This window comes from Piliocolobus tephrosceles, chromosome 5 (assembly GCF_002776525.5).
Source record: "Piliocolobus tephrosceles isolate RC106 chromosome 5, ASM277652v3, whole genome shotgun sequence".
In the NCBI taxonomy this organism is placed as follows: domain Eukaryota; kingdom Metazoa; phylum Chordata; class Mammalia; order Primates; family Cercopithecidae; genus Piliocolobus; species Piliocolobus tephrosceles.
The window spans coordinates 133,019,511-133,036,053 of NC_045438.1; the positions used below are offsets into that span (position 1 = coordinate 133,019,511).

Sequence of the window (16,543 nt, forward strand, 5' to 3'; positions counted from 1 at the left end):
TTTTTTTTTTTTTTTTTTTTTTTGAGACAGAGTCTTGCTCTGTCGCCGAGGCTGGAGTGCAGTGGCCGGATCTCAGCTCACTGCAAGCTCTACCTCCCGGGTTCACGCCATTCTCCTGCCTCAGCCTCCCGAGTAGCTGGGACTACAGGCGCCCGCCACCTCGCCCGGCTAGTTTTTTTTTGTATTTTTTAGTAGAGATGGGGTTTCACCATGTTAGCCAGGATGGTCTCAATCTCCTGACCTCGTGATCTGCCCATCTCGGCCTCCCAAAGTGCTAGGATTACAGGCTTGAGCCACTGTGCCCGGCCAATCCCAACCTTCTAACCTTCTGCAAGGGAGGCTGGAAAATTCAAGGGAGTCTTGGAATATTTAGCATCTACTATCATTTCTGCTGTGTAACTCTTAGCTCTGTTTTACAGACTAGGAAACTGAAGGCTCAAGATAAAGTTACTTGCCCAAGTAACAAGATGAAATGGCAGAGTCAGATATAAATCCAGGGCGTTCTAGCTCCTGGGTCCAAGTTCTTACGACTAAACTACACTGGGAGTGGCCAGAGGGCTTTGCCCCTAGTAAGGGGGTTCCCATCATTAACTAGTAAGGGGGGTCCAGCAGTCGTGGTCTGAGCTCTCTTCATATGTGTGTTCTGGTACCTTGGCTAACTAGCGACCCATCCATGCAGATCATTTGTAAACTGGAGAGGAGGTCTGGGGACGGATACTTCTTGTACTGCTTCACTGGCTTCCTTTGCCCATACCCCCATGACCATTAGACACTTGAGAAGTATTGTTGACTGCTTAGGAAAGTGGCAAATTTGAAGGCAAGGGGCCAGCAACTGTGTGTCAGTGTTGGCAGCCCCTGGGGAACCCACTGAAGGCTCTGAGGGGTGGTGAAGCTGATGGAATTCTGTACAAAATATTATGTGCATGGATTTTTTTTTTCTTTTTCTTAAGCCAGAGATCTTCTGGTTTCCTCAAAAACAACTGGTTCAGAACCTTTATTTTCAGTTGAGGAAACTGAGGCCCAGAGAGGGCAAGGACTTCTCCCAGTGACTCAGCTGGTGAGTAGCAGAGCCAGGCCTAGCTCTGCTCCTGACTCCAAGTCCTGTGCTTTTTCTCCTGTACCAGGGCCTGCCAGCACTGGTCACAGGCACGTGTGCAGGGTACCTCTGCATTGCAGGGGAGTAGGAACCATATCACCAGGGTCTCCAGCACCGGGAATCACTGAGCTGCCTGACCTGTGGGCATGGCCACAGCTCTGCCCAGGGCCCAAAACTGGCCACCTCAGACTTCAGTGAGCAGAAGGGGGTCAGTTCAGGACAGGGGAGCACCTTGCTGGTGGACTTCTTACCCCCTATTTCCTGCCCCTTCACCTTCCCCTCCTCTGACAGTCTTTAATGTCTCACTTCTTTTCTTCTGCATCTTTCTGGTGGCCCAAGTGGTGGTTTCCATGACAATGTTCTCACTGGTCTGCAGCAAAATGAAAATAAGGATAATGTAGTAGTGTTTTTGTTAAAGGTAAATATATTAAATTTATTATTATTAAACAAAAATTGTTTTTGAGACGTCACCCAGGCTGTAGTGCAGTGGCACGATCTTGGCTTACTGCAGCCTTTGCTTCCTGGGTTCAAGAGTCTCCTGCCTCAGCCCCTCCTCCAAGTAGCTGGGACGACAGGTGCGCGCCACTACGCCTGGCTAATTTTTGTATTTTTAGTAGAGGTAGCGTCTCAACATACTGCCCAGTCAAATAAATGTATTTAATTTAAAAAATGATTATTTATTTTGAAATTACTTCTTTTCTACTTCTTTGGTGTTAAAATGTGCTTTTATGAAATAATGGCCATCAGGGGTTCAAGACCAACCTGGCAACAAAGTGAGACCTCTGTCTCTACAAAAATAAAAAAAAATTAGCTGGGCATGGTGGCATCTGCCTGTGGTCCCAAATACATGGGAGACTGAGGTAAGAGGAGCTCGAACCTGGGAGATTGAGGCTACAGTGAACCATGAGATGGACTGTCCCAAAAAAGTAATAATAATTAAAATAAATAAAATGGTGATGGTATTTGGAGGTAAAAAATAACAAAATATTTAAAAATACATTTTTAAAAAGCAATAATAGCCACGATACAGTAGTAGTTTTGTTTCATTGTTCATGTTCTTTTTTTGGGCATATATATACATATATGTATACACACACACACATATATTTTTGAGACCGAGTCTTGCGCTGTCACCCAGGTTGGAGTGCTGTGGTGCCATCTTGGCTCACTGCAACCTCTGCCTCCCAGGTTCAAGCAATTCTCCTGCCTCAGCCTCCCGAGTAGCTGGGATTACAGGCACCCGCCACCATGCTCAGCTAATTTTTGTATTTTTAGTAGAGACGGGGTTTCACCATGTTGGCCAGGCTGGTCTTGAACCCCTGACCTTAGGTGATCCACTGGCCTCCCAAAGTACGGGGATTACAGGCTTGAGCCACCGAGACTGGCTTTTGGCCAATATATTAAATATGTGCACAAATTCTCAGTCCTCAAAATTTTTTGGAGGTCTTATCAGTCTTTGAAATCCAAAATAAAATCCTAGGGAAAACTGACCTCGTGAAAATTGCGCATTACTCAAGTCCTCCTGAAGGAACTCTAAAAGCAATCTGGGGAGAGTGAGGAATGAGTCGGTGCCCTAAGAGTTTGAAATGCGAAAATAGATCCTCAAAGCCTTCCTAGACAAGAGGACCAGAGTGGGAAGTGTTTGGAGGTGAGGAGGTGGAGGCCTCAAGCTTGTATGTCGCAGACTCTGGCAGGAGAGGGCCGTGCTGTTTCGCTAAGCCTTGAAGGGGGACTGGGATTTGGTAAGCAGAGACTAAGGGTTTCCAAGCAGGGGTACAGGGTGGGTAAAGGTTTGGAGGTGACAGTGAATAGCTGTGAGTAGAACAGCAAGGAGATGGTGTCTGCTTGTGGGGGATACAGATTGGAGATGGAGCGGTCAACGTGCCGGGGAACTTGAGGGTCTGTGAGAATAGCCCCCGTTGAGGTGGCTCCTCGGTGGAAAGCTGGGCTGGTGGTGGCAGTGCTAGAGTCAGTGCAAGGGGACCTGAGCCATTGAGCCAGGGGTGCAGGGTGACGGTGGGGTTGCCCGGCTCTGTTTGTAAGGTCTCTAGAAGGAGAGGCCCAGCATGCCCAAGGGAGATCAACTGTTTCCCAGCTTCTAGTCACCCCACCCACACAACATACTCTGAACCAGGGGCAGGGCTCAGAACACACACTTCTCATTTTATTTCTTCCCGGGACAGGCTGGCCCTGCTGAGAGGCTATCAGCTCAGCTTGGGAGAAAGACAGGCCTGGAGGGAGAGGAGGGAGATGACCTGCTGCCTCCTCCTGGACTGGGCTGACCCTTTGACCCTAGGGCTTTGGCCTGAAGGACAGAGTGGGCAGTGGTGTCTGGCAACCAGGTGTGCTGCCCCATTGCCTTCACCCATGGGAGGGGACTGAGCTTTTCTAAGCAACTTAGCCTATGACAGGGGCCTTCCTCAGAGGGGCCAAGGAGGGCTCCCTACAACCTCTGTGTTCAGGCGAAAGGTTCATGCACAGAGGTCTCCAGAGGGGACATAGCAAGGGAATGCCCCATTCTGCCATCCTGCCACGCCGCCTGTGCGTAGGGTGAATGTGTAGACTTGCTGGCACTAGAGTCCCTTCCTTCTCCCACTCGGTGAGTCTGAGCCACATTTGTGCCCAGTTGCCTTGGCAGTGAGGGCCCCTTGCTTACCTCAAGGAACCATGAGGGAATCACAACTCCTGCAGCTGCAAGTGAAAGAATTCCAGCCAAATTATGTAATTTTAACACTAAAAAGCAAAAGAAACAGTATCGGGTCAGTCACCATGTGAGGCTGGCCTCAGGGCTCCAAAGAGAAACCACTGACAGGTGTCTCTCTCTTCAGCGTCAGCCTTCAGGCAGTCTCATTTCCTCTCAGGGAGGGAGACTGCCTCTCTGTGGGGGCAGCAGGGAGCTGTACATAGCTCTATGCACCTCCCTTCAGCACCCATCTAGAAATCCCTAGAAGGCCAGGGGGACTAGGGACCAGAACCTCATGGAACCTGAGCAGGGCAGCTCCCCAAAGGCAAGGAGATAGGGGGTTGCTGCCTCTTGAGGAATAGTGCATGGATGCTGAGTAGGTAGAATTATAAGTGCCCATAACACCCCAAGTTACCATACACGGAGGACTGCTCTGCTTAAGACCATACCTGGGCCGGGTGTGGTGGCTCAAGCCTGTAATCCCAGCACTTTGGGAGGCCGGGGCGGGCAGATCACGAGGTCAGGAGATCGAGACCATCCTGGCTAGCATGGTGAAACCCCATCTCTACTGAAAATACAAAAAATTTGCTGGGCGTGGTGGTGGGCGCTTGTAGTCCCAGCTACTCAGGAGGCTGAGGAAGGAGAATGGTGTGAACCCAGCAGGCGGAGCTTGCACTGAGTCCAGATTGTTCCGCTGCACTCCAGCCTGGGGGACAGAGCAAGACTCTGTCTCAAAAAAAAAAAAAAAAAAAAAAAGATCCTACCTGGATTCAGGAACAGCTCGCTGGGGCAGGAAGGAGTCATGGACAGTATCCTTTAGCCAAGGGTGACACTGAAGGAAGAGTCCTTGAAAACTTGTTCCCCCCCCACCCTCAAGAAGCCTAAGCTACATTCTATAGAGCAATGGATCTCAATCATTTTTTTTTTTACTACAACCCATGGTAAAGGTACATTTTACACAGATATTCAGACAACTAGTAGCCCCAATTAGTTGGTGTCTGTGTTATGCTGGTTTGATGATCACCACTGCAAACGTGTGTGCTCGTGCATACATCAATGTGTAGATGTGTGTATGGAACTAAAGTTTCACAAAACAATACTTACATTTACCATATGTGATCTTATCTGAGATTTTCTATTCTTTTCTATTTCATCTTTTAAAAGTGCTGGTTAGGGGCCGGGCGTGGTGGCTCATGACTGTAATCCCAACACTTTGGGAGGCTGAGGCGGGCGGATCACGAGATCAGGAGTTTGAGACCCGCCTGACCAACATGATGAAACCCTGTTTCTACTAAAAATACAAAAATTAGCCAGGTGCGGTGGCTCGCGCCTGTAACCCCCAGCTACTCAGGAGGCTGAGGCAGGAGAATCACTTGAACTCGGAAGGCAGAGGTTGCAGTGAGCCAAGATCGCACCGCTGCACTCCAACCTAGGCGACAGAGTGAGACTCCATCTCAAAAAAAAAAAAAAGCTGGTTAGGATGCACCAAATTGGTTTCATTGCCCACTTACCATCCATCAATTACTTTACCACTCTGTTGAGTCCACTAGGTTCGTCTGTCCAACTGACTGTATACATTTTGGTGGTCTCCATTCCATTTACCTATTCATTCATCATTCATTAATGTATTCAACAAACATTTAGTGATACCTATCGTATGTCAGGTACCTTAATATCAGAGCTCAGTTGCAGATAAGAGATACCACCGTACTTATTTTAAGCAGAAAGGAATGTAATACAGATAATCGAGGGCTGACAAAGACATTGAAATGATTGGAAGAGTGGAAACCAGACTGAGCCTCCAGGAATGACTTAAAAAACAAAACAAAACAACCTTGCAGAACTGAGCTACCAGGGGAGCTACTACCCCTGCCACCATCAGGCAGGCAAGGAGGCAGGTAGTCATCACTGCAGCTGTGGTCCCGGGAACACACACGTTAGCTGTGATATTGGGTTCAGGAAGCTGCCATGAAAGATTATTGCCTGCCAGGTGCAGTGGCTCACACCTGTAATCCCAGCAGTTTGGGAGGCCAAGGTGGGAAGATTGCTTGAGCTCAGGAGTTCAAGACCAGCTTGGGCAACATAGCAAGGCCTGGTCTTTACAAAAAAAAAGTTTAAAAATTAAACTGTAGTCTCAGCTGTAGTCACACCTGTAGTCCCAGCTACTTGGGAGGTTGAGGTGGGAAGATCATTTGAGCCTGGGAGATTGAGGCTGTAGTGAGCTATGATTGCATCACTGCACTCCAGCAAAACTATTGCCTGTAGGCAGGTGTGGTGGCTCACGCCTGTAATATTAGCACTTTGGGAGGCCAAGGCAGGAGGGTTGCTTGAGGCTGGGAGTTTGAGACCAGCCTTGGCAACATAGTGATACCCTTGTCTCTATAGGGAAAAAAAAATGGCCGGGTGCATGGCTCACACCTGTAATCCCAGCACTTTGGGAGGCCAAGGTGGGCGGATCATGAGGTCAGGAGATCAAGACCATCCTGGCTAAGACGGTGAAACCCCGTCTCTACTAAAAAAATACAAAAAATTAGCTGGGCATGGTGGCGGGCACCTGTAGTCCCAGCTACTTGGGAGGCTGAGGCAGGAGAATGGCGTGAACCCAGGAGGCGGAGCTTGCAGTGAGCCAAGATGGCGCCACTGCACTCCAGCCTGGGCAACAGAGCGAGATTCCGTCTCGAGGAAAAAAAAAAAAAAAATTAGCTGAGTGTGGTGATGTGCACCTCATAGTCCCAGCTACTCAGGAGGCTGAGGTGGGAGGATCACTTAAACCTAGGAGTTTGGAGTTACAGTGAGCTATGATCATAGCACTGCACTCCAGCCTGGGCAACACCCCGTCTTTAAAAAAAAAAAAAAGTATTGCCTGCGTCTTCCCTAGCCAAAAACAAAACAAAACAAAAACAGTATGCCTCCTACAGATGCCACTGCCCTCCCTTACCTCCATGAAGATTAGGCTTTAGGGAGTGCCTGTGATCAGCAATCACACCTAGGTCTACCACTGTAGTGTTTAGCTTTCCTGCCCTGCAGTGCAGGAAGGGACACGTGAAGGAGATGAAAGAAAACCTGAACAAGTCGTGCTACAGCAGCCACTATAGGGAAAAGTGCCTGGAAGTGGCACAGGTTACTTGGAGAGGGTGAAGTTAGTTTTCTACTTCCTGTTTGAAATCTTCAGTTTTTACAACTGCAAATCACTTTTTTTTTTTCTTTTTGAAGACAGGGTCTCACTCTGTTGCCCAAGCTGGAGTGCAGTGGCGTGATCATAACTTACTGCAGCCTTGGCCTTCTGGTCTCAAGTGATCCTCCTTCCTCAGCCTCCCAAGGCTAGGACTATAAGTGCACGCCACCACACCTGGCTTTTTTTTTTTTTTTTTTTTTTTTAGCCTTTTAAAGATTGTTTGTCTTTCAGTGCTTCAACATGATGCCAAAACAATAGACTGAATACAAATAGCAAGCAAAGGAATCAAACATTTATAAGATATTTATTATTTTTCTGACCAAAGTGTAATGATTTTTCATTTTTTTTAAACAACTATAAAAAAAAGTATTCAAGAAAATAAAACACTAATGGGAAATTTAACTAGATTGCTTCTTCTAATGAATCCTAACGTTGTGTTTGGTCTAAAAAACAAACAAAAAAACATTTGAAGTGTTACTAAAATGCTAACTGAATCATTTTAGCATAAATCTAGCCACATGCATTTCAAGTTTCCAGTGCTAGGAATTTTGTTAAGATCAGTTGAATCATGAATAACACCATATAATAGAGGATGAGGAACACAAGCCTTAGATGTGATCCTTGCCCCATACCCTTAGATTATGTCAGAATAAAGCTGCCAATTCTGCCAGGCTCTGAACCCCTAGTGCCTCCAACCCAAAACTTGGAAGCAAAGAATATGCCCTGTCATACAACATTGTACAAGTTGTAGTAAAACAAAGCCTATGTTTTCTTACTTTTCTATAGGAAATGGTTAGTTATTTGATATGTACTAAAACACTGCTAAGAATCCACTTCAAGTTTGTTTACTAAACACATTGTGTGCAAGAACTGACTCCACAAAAATTTCCTTTGAAATCTGGTCCACAAATTCACCTAAGGTTGGAAATTTAAAACTTGCAAGAAAAGGAGGAAGTGGGTATCCCTAAATCCTAACATGTTGTAATTACTAAATTACAAGCATACTGAAAAGTTTTGCTCATAGAAGGCACAAACTATAAAAGGGATAGTCTTTTTGAGTTAAAACAACAAAAAAAAACTAGCTTGTTTAGTGAGCACTGTAACTAAGATGAAGAAGTTATGTCTCTTAATTTACTGTCTCTCCTGTGACCAAAAAAAAAACATAAAAAATTTAATTTGTCTTACCATATACTTTCCAGCCACTAATTGAGATGTAGTTATGAAAGATTAAAATTGCCTTAAAAGGGGGTCACGATAGCAGCTATCAAAGCAATATTCAAGCAAGATTTCAAGGATGCTTTCAGGTTGAGAATTAGTTTTCCATGTCAAAAATCTTCACAACTTCAAAAACTTAACAGATTGAGAAGCATTTATTTTCTTTACTTTCCCCATTTCTTTATATAAGTCAATAACTGGCTTTGTTGTCTGAAGGTGGGGCTCAGTTCTCTTTCCCAAGCTTTCTCTGTTGTCATCACTCCTACCGCTACTCTTTCCTCTCTCAGGACATCATTCAATATAGATCATATTATTACAGTATACACACACACACACACACACACAGAGAGAGAGAGAGAGAGAGAGAGAGAGAGAATGAAAGATACATCTATCTGCCTTCCCATCCATTGTCTTGTTCCAACCTGGTTTTTGTGCGCGTGCGCGTGTGTGTGTGTTTTGAGATGGAGCCTCGCTCTTGTTACCCAGGCTGGAGTGCACTGGTGGGGTCTTGACTCCCTGCAACGTCCGCCTCCCGGATTCAAGAGATTCTTCTGCCTCAGCCTCCCGAGTAGCTGGGATTACAGGCACATGCCACCAGGCCTGGCTAATTTTTTGTATTTTTAGTAGAGACGGGGTTTCTTCATGTTGGGCAGGCTGGTCGTGAACTCCTGACCTCAGGTAATCCACCTGCCTTGGTCTCCCAAAGTGCTGGGATTACAGGCCTGAGCCACCCCGCCCGGCCTATTGTTCCAACCTTGAAGATTGTCTTGACTTCTTGGAAACCCATCCATCAAGGATGTACTCTTTTGAGCACTGACAGCCATTGTCTAATCCATTTCCCTCTTTAATAAACTGATAGTTATCTCCACTGGTCCCATGTTTCTTTCTTTAATGTAATTTTCAGTGAGTTCACCATACTGTGAATCTGGGCTCTTCCTTTCATCATGAAGCAACTCTCCTGCAGAAAGGTGTGTGTAGTCATCTTTCTCGAGGATGCCTGTGCGCCGGGACCGCCGTGGACAAACACCACCTGCGACTTCATGAGACTGGGAGGGCAGAGAAGAATCGGCCCGCAGGTCTGCAGCGGGAAGCTAAGGCCCAGGACGTGGAGCAGCGGCTCAGGCAGCGGCTCAGCCTGCACCACACCTCAGGTCAGGGAGCTGACAGCGGCTGGCGCGGCGTGGGGCGGAGAGGCGGCCTGGGAAAGGGGCGGGCTACCAGGACATCTGCGCCGCGGTCGGAAGGGAACCTGTTTTTTTAAAAAATTATTATTTTTTTATTTTTTGTACAGATGGGACATGTTGCACCGGCTGGTCTTAAACTTTCCTTTTTTTTTTTTTTTTTTCTTTTTTTGAGACCGAGTCTGGCTCCGTCGCCCAGGCTGGAGTGCAGTGGCGCGATTTCGGGTCACTGCAACCTCTGCCTCCTGGGTTCAAGAGATTCTCCTGCCCCAGTCTCCTGAGTAGCTGGGATTACAGGTGCCTGCCACCACGCCTGGCTAATTTTTGTAGTTTTAGTAGAGACGGGGTTTCACCGTGTTGGCCAGGCTGGTCTCAAACTCCTGACCTCAGGTGATCCGGCCACCTCATCCTAGCAAAGTGCTGGTAATATAGGAATTATTAAGAAATTATTTTAGGCAGATAGTAAGGGTAAGGAGTCCTCAGTAAACCTTTTTCTTTTAATAAAAGCAACTCCCCTAAACATTTCAGAGTTTTTTTGAGATTCACTCAGTTGCCCAGGCTGAAGTGCAGTGGTGCGGTCTCCACCTCCCACTTCAAGCTATTCTCCTTCCTGCCTCAGCTTCCCGTGTAGCTGGGATTACAGGCGCCTGCCACCAGCCCGGCTAATGTTTTGTATTTTAAGTAGAGACTGGGTTTCACCGTGTTGGCCAGGCTGGTCTCGAACTCCTGACCTCGTGATCTGCCCCATCTGCCTCGACCTCCCAAAGCTCTGGGATTACAGGCGTGAACCACTGCGCCCGGCCGCAACATTTCTCTGCTAACAGAAAGCAGCTTGAAAAGCCAGGCCTGCAAGCTTTGATACGCAAACACAAGCGGTTAGAAACTGGGTCCATCCAACGTGGCGATTCCTGCCCTCTTCTCCTTGTCCCAAAGTGCGCCAGCTGTCGTGACCACCTCCAGATGACTCTAAGAATGCAGGACATCCCGGAGACCTGCAGTTGCATATTAAAAGGCTAGGGTGGGAGGGCCAGGTTTTTTGCTGGCTCTGTGAATGACACACCTGATCAAACCAATCGCCTGGGCCCTATGCACATCAGACACTGCCTCCTCCAGCCTCCCAATATAAAGGACTAGTTTTCCGCGGCACCCGGGGTTTGTCTGTTTGGAGCTCGGCTCCCTCTTTATTGGGGAGCCGTTTTCTTCTTTCTTTCTTCTTTCTTGCCTGTTAAACTTTCCGCCCTTTGAAACCACTCCACGTGTGTCCGTGTTGTTTATCTAATCAGCAAGAGACAAAGAACCCTGGTGTTTCTCCAGTCATCGGAGCTGTATCACTGGGATTACAGGCATGAGCCACCATGGTCTCAAACTCTTAGCTTCAAGGGATCTTCCTGCCTCTGCTTCCCAAGGAGCTGGGATTACAGGTATGAACCACTGTACCTGGCCCTATACCACATTTTCTTTACGCATTCATCTGCTGTTGGACATGTAGGTCGATTCACTTTTTCCCATTCCCACATACGGCACAATCAGGAGCTGTGCTATGCACTCTCCTGGCTCTGCTTTCCAGGGAACAGAAGTAGATATAACAATTTGAATTTCCCCATTATAATCTGAATCGATGACTCCTGTACATATTTGTACGCCTTTTAAACTTACACTAGACCTTCCTAAAAGTAATCCTATTGTCCCTGCTGGCAAGGATCCACAGACTCCTGTTGGGACCTTTTGCAGGGGTTCCCCAGGCAGAAGGCTCACAACTATTGTGCAGCAAAAATCTACTGTGGCACTACCGGCTGTGACGGGGGACAGACATTGTACAGGGGTTCAGGGAATGGCCTGAGCTGGAAATGCCCCAGTTTAGAACGGGGCCTGGGACGGGCCCCCTCATGGCTCATTCCCAAAATTGGGTTCCCTTCTTTATCAAAAGTGATGAAAGTTCCCACTTTTATCAAAAGTGACACTGACTAGCCCCGTGTTTTCCTTTTTTACGTTTTGGACATATTTCAGGATCAGCAGTTTTCTTTTTTCCCCTATCTGGCAGCCTGACTTGCTGATTTTTTCTACATTCTTTTTTAGTATGACCATGCGTCCCACAGTTAAAACAAGCTCCAGGAAATGGAGTATTTCCTTTATCCACTCTCAGTCCTGCCCTTGCCTGTGCCAATAAGGTAGCTTTATGCAGATTACCTCCAATACCATCACAGTCCTTGACATAATCAACTAAATGTGCTTTCCCTCTGATAGGTCACAGAGCAGCCTGGCAATCAGGATTAGCATTGTCGGAAGCTAGTAACTGCAACACTATATCCTGAGCAGCCGAATCTGCAATCATCTTTTTAAGAGACTTCTGTAACCGAGCTATAAAATCAACATATGGTTCTCTTGGTCCCTGTTTTGTAGCACTAAAGGAAGGGTATTTTTCCCCACCTGAAGTGATTTTTTTTTCCCAAGCTCTAATGCACGCTCCCCTAAGCTGTTCTATGGCATCATCCTGCATGACCAGTTGTGCATCTAAACCAGCCCAGCCACCAACCCCCCAAAAGTTGGTCTGCAGCTATATTAATTTGAGGTTGGGCCTGGGCATTGTGAGCAGCCTGAATGGAAGCTTCATCTGGCCACCAAGTTTTAAATTGTAAGAACTGAGCAGGAGTTAGACAAGCTCGAGTAAGAGCGTCCCAGTCAGTAGGTATCATTTGACCGGAAACAGTAACATTCTTTAACAGTCCTGTGGAGAAAACAAAGAGATCGGACTGTTACTGTGTCTATGTAGAAAGAAGTAGACACAAGAGACTCCATTTTGTTCTGTACTAAGAGAAATTCTTCTGCCTTGACATACTGTTAATCTGTAACCCTACGCCCAACCCTGTCCTTACAGAGACATGGGCTGTGTCTACTCAAGGTTTAATGGATTTGGGGTTGTGCAGGATGTGCTTTGTTAAACAAGTGCCTGAAGGCAGCATGCTTGTTAAAAGTCATCACCATTCTCTAATCTCAAGTACCCAAGGACACAAACACTGCAGAAGGCAGCAGGGACCTCTGCCTAGCAAAGCCAGGTATTGTCCAAGGTTTCTCCCCATGTGATAGTCTGAAATACGGCCTCGTGGGAAGGGAAAGATGGGTGGGTCTGTGCTGAAGAGGATTAGTAAAAGAGGAAGGAAGGCTTCTTTGCAGTTGAGATAGAGGAAGGCATCTGTCTCCTGCCCATCCCTGGGCAATGGAATGTCGCGGTGTAAAACCTGATTGTATATTGTATTTATTATTGAGATAGGAGAAAACACAGAAATGTGATTTCTTAAAATAGTTTATGTATTGGCCATGTGCAGTGGCTCACGCCTGTAATCCCGCACTTTGGGAGGCTGAGGCAGGCAGATCACTTGGGAGTTCGACCTCAGGAGGCTGGCCAACATGGTGGAACCTCGTCTCTACTAATAATACAAAAAAAAATTAGTCAGGCATAGTTGCACACACCTGTAGTCCCAGCTATTTGGGGGGCAGAGGCAGGAGAATCAGTTGAACCCAGAGGTTGCAGTGAGCTGAGATCGTTCCACTGCACTCCAGCCTGGGTGACAGAGTGAAACTGTGTCTCAAAAAATAAAAATAAAAGTAAACCCAAAAATAAACAAAAAAAAAGTTATGTGTTTTTTGAGATGCAGTGACCTAGTTACATGCAATAGAGTGAGAAGAGGGAATGAAGACAGAGAAAAAGAAAACTGAGTTCCTGAAGTGGGATTAAATCTCCTGATGTTTCCTGGTTTCTACAGAGATCACCAGAAGGTCCAGATCATCAGGACAAGCATGAGAATCACAGCTGCTTCTAAGGGAGTGAGCTGATTCCTAAAATTTGACCCATGGGTGGAATCTGGGGGAAGATTCCCCAAGGCCGAAGGTACTCCAGGCCACATCCCTGGAAAGTGGGGAGGAGGCACTGTGTAATGCATCCTGTCTGCTAACACTGGAAACCATCAAAGCTAACTGCTGAGCATCAGTGACATCCTCTCAGGACATGGTTGGTAAATTTTTGTTGTTTGTAAGAGCTGGAAATGTGGGTCACTGTGTCTGGTACAGCCCTGTCAGTGGGGGTGAGGCAGGATGACAAAGGGAATCTAATTCTTACTATGGAATCTCTCCATTCTCATATCATCCTGGATAATTGTATTCTGGGGGATGTTGGAGTCAAATACGAGACTTTGCTCCTTGCTCATTCATTTGGCCATCTATTACTCATCAGCAGATAAGCCGTAGCAAGTGGGAAAACGGGAAAAAGTATCTATTCACTTAACTTTTCCTTCCACATGAGGAAAAATAGGCATCACTTTTTTTTTTTTTTGAGTTGGAGTCTTGCTCTGTCACCCAGGCTAGAGTGCGGTGATGTGATCTCAGCTTACTGCAACCTCTGCCTCCTGGGTTTAAGCAATTCTTCTGTCTCAGCCTCCCAAGTAGCTGGGTCTACAGGCGTGCACCACCACACCTGGCTAATTTTTGTGTTTTTAGCAGAGATGGGGTTTTGCCACGTTGGCCAGGCTGGTCTCGGACTCCTGACCTCAAGTGATCCGCCCACCTCGGCCTCCCAAAGTGCTGGGATTACAGACGTGAGCCACAACACCTAGCAAAAATAAGCATCACTTTATTTGTTTGTTTGTTTGTGACAGAGTCTCGCTCTGTCTCCCCGACTGGATTGCAGTGGCACAATGATGGCTCACCATAACCTCAACCTCCTGGCTCAATCCATCCTCCTTAGTAGCTGGGATTACAGGCATGCGCCATCATGCCCAGCTATATTGTTCTTTTCTTTTCTTTGGTGGAGGTGGGATTTTGCCATGTTTCCCAGGCTATTCTCAAACTCCTGAGCTCAAGCAATCTGCCCTCCTCAGCCTCCCCAAGTGCTGGGATTACAGGCATGAGACACTGTCCCTGGCCATCACTTCCTTTGGACTGTAGAACTCCTTGGCCCAGCTCATGGGAAAGAGCATTCTAAGGTGGCAATTACTGAGCAGCTCAGGGGCAATAAGGGGATTTTTGAGGAAAGGAAGACATTGGAGAGGAAAGGGGGCCTCCCAGCCTGGGGTTTTGGTTTATTCTTGGGCTCGGGGGAGCAGGTGTTGTAGAAGGGGAAGCTCCCTCCATGCCCTTCCTGCTTCCCTGGAAGGAATCCATGCCATGTTCCAGGACACACAGAAGGCCATAGTTACTTGTGGGGAGGAGTCACAGGCATTAAAGGCTCACACTTGTCGCATTGAGTATTCTTCTTCCCATCCTTGAGTGGAAGAAGAGAACTGACCCAGTGCCTGGACTCTTGGAACAATCACCTGTTGTATTGATTACCTTCTTACATAAACGAATTCCCCCAAAGTTTAGTGGCTGTATTAGTCTGTTCTCACACCGCTATAAAGAACTACCTGAGATGGTAATTTATGAAGAAAAGAGGTTTGTTGACTCACACTTCCACAGCCTGTACGGGAAGTATGGCTGAGGCATCAGGAAACTTACAATCATGATGGAAGGCAAAGGGGAAGCAGGTGCATCTTACCATGGCAGAGAGAGCAGAGGGGGACGTGTTACACACTTTTAAACCATCGGATCTCGTGAGAACTCAGTCACTTTCACGAGAACAGCAAGCGGGGATCTGCCCCCATGATCCAATCACCTCCCACCAGGTCCCTCTCCCAGCACTGGGAATTACAGTTCAACAGGAGGTTTGGATGGGGACACAGAGCCAAACCATATCAGTAGCCTAACTCATTTTTTATCTCACGGTTTCTGTGTGTCAGGAATCTATTACAGCTTAGCCATGTACTCTGGCTCTGAGTTTCTCACAAGGCTGTGGTCGAGGTGCTGGCGGTGGCTGCAGTCATCTTCAGTTTCCACTCAGAGGTGCATTTGCTTCCAAACTTATTCAATAGGTTATTGGCAGGTTTTGGGTCCTTACAAGCTGTTGGATTGACAACTTTGGCTCTGCACAGTCTGTTGGCCTGGGTCCTTCCGGGGTTCCTTACCATGTAGGCCTGTCCACAAGGAAGCTCACAACTTGGCAGCTGCCTTTATCAGCATGAGCAAGTGAAATGGCAAGAGAGAATGGGAACAAGAGGAATCACAGTCTTTCGTAGTTTAATTTCAAAAGTAACATGCAGCCAGGCGCAGTGGCTCATGCCTGTAATCCCAGCACTTTGGGAGGCTGAGGCAGGTGGATCACCTGAGGTCAGAAGTTCGAGATCAGCCTGGCCAACACAGCAAAACCTCGTTTCTATTAAAATTTAAAAAAGGCGAATCACGAGGTCAGGAGATCGAGACCATCCTGGCTAACCCGGTGAAACCCCGTCTCTACTAAAAAATACAAAAAACTAGCCGGGCGAGGTGGCAGGCGCCTGTAGTCCCAGCTACTCCGGAGGCTGAGGCAGGAGAATGGCGTAAACCTGGGAGGCGGAGCTTGCAGTGAGCTGAGATCCGGCCACTGCACTCCAGCCCAGGAGACAGAGCCAGACTCTGTCTCAAAAATAAATAAATAAATAAATAAATAAATAAATAAAATTTAAAAAATTAGCTAGGCATGGTGGCAGACACCTGTAATCCCAGCTACTCGGGAAGTTCAGGCAGGAGAATTACTTGAACCTGGGAGGCGGAGGTTGCAGTGAGCCAAGATCGTGCCACTGCACTCCAGCCTGGTTGACAGAACCAGACTCCATCTCAAAAAAAAAAAAAAAAAAAAAAAAAGGAGCATGCTCTCCCTTTGCCATATTCTAGATCAGAAGAAAATTACTAGGTCCAGCTCAGATTCAAGGGCAGCAAAGTAAACAGGGCATATTTAAGAAGTTGGGGTCACTGGGATAGTTTTAGAAGGCTGCCTACCACATTTGCCATTTATTATTATCAGAGATGTATAAAGGTTATACAAAAAATATATACAAATATATTATGAAATATTAAAAAAATTCTTTTTTTTTTTTGAGACGGAGTCTGGCTCTGTCGCCCAGGCTGGAGTGCGGTGGCCGGATCTCAGCTCACTGCAAGCTCCGCCTCTCAGGTTTACGCCATTCTCCTGCCTCCGCCTCCCAAGTAGCTGGGACTACAGGCGCCCGCCTCATCGCCCGGCTAGTTTTTTTTTGTTTTTTTTTTTTTTGTATTCTTTAGTAGAGACGGGGTTTCACCGTATTAGCCAGGATGGTCTCGATCTCCTGACCTTGTGATCCGCCCGTCTC

At 47.0% G+C, this 16,543-nt stretch overlaps 1 pseudogene; it reads right to left on the reverse strand.

Moving 5' to 3' along the window:
* Nucleotides 1–8,266: 8,266 nt before the first annotated feature.
* On the reverse strand, nucleotides 8,267–14,603 carry LOC111543149 (annotated as a pseudogene).
* Between the last annotated feature and the right edge of the window lie 1,940 nt (nucleotides 14,604–16,543).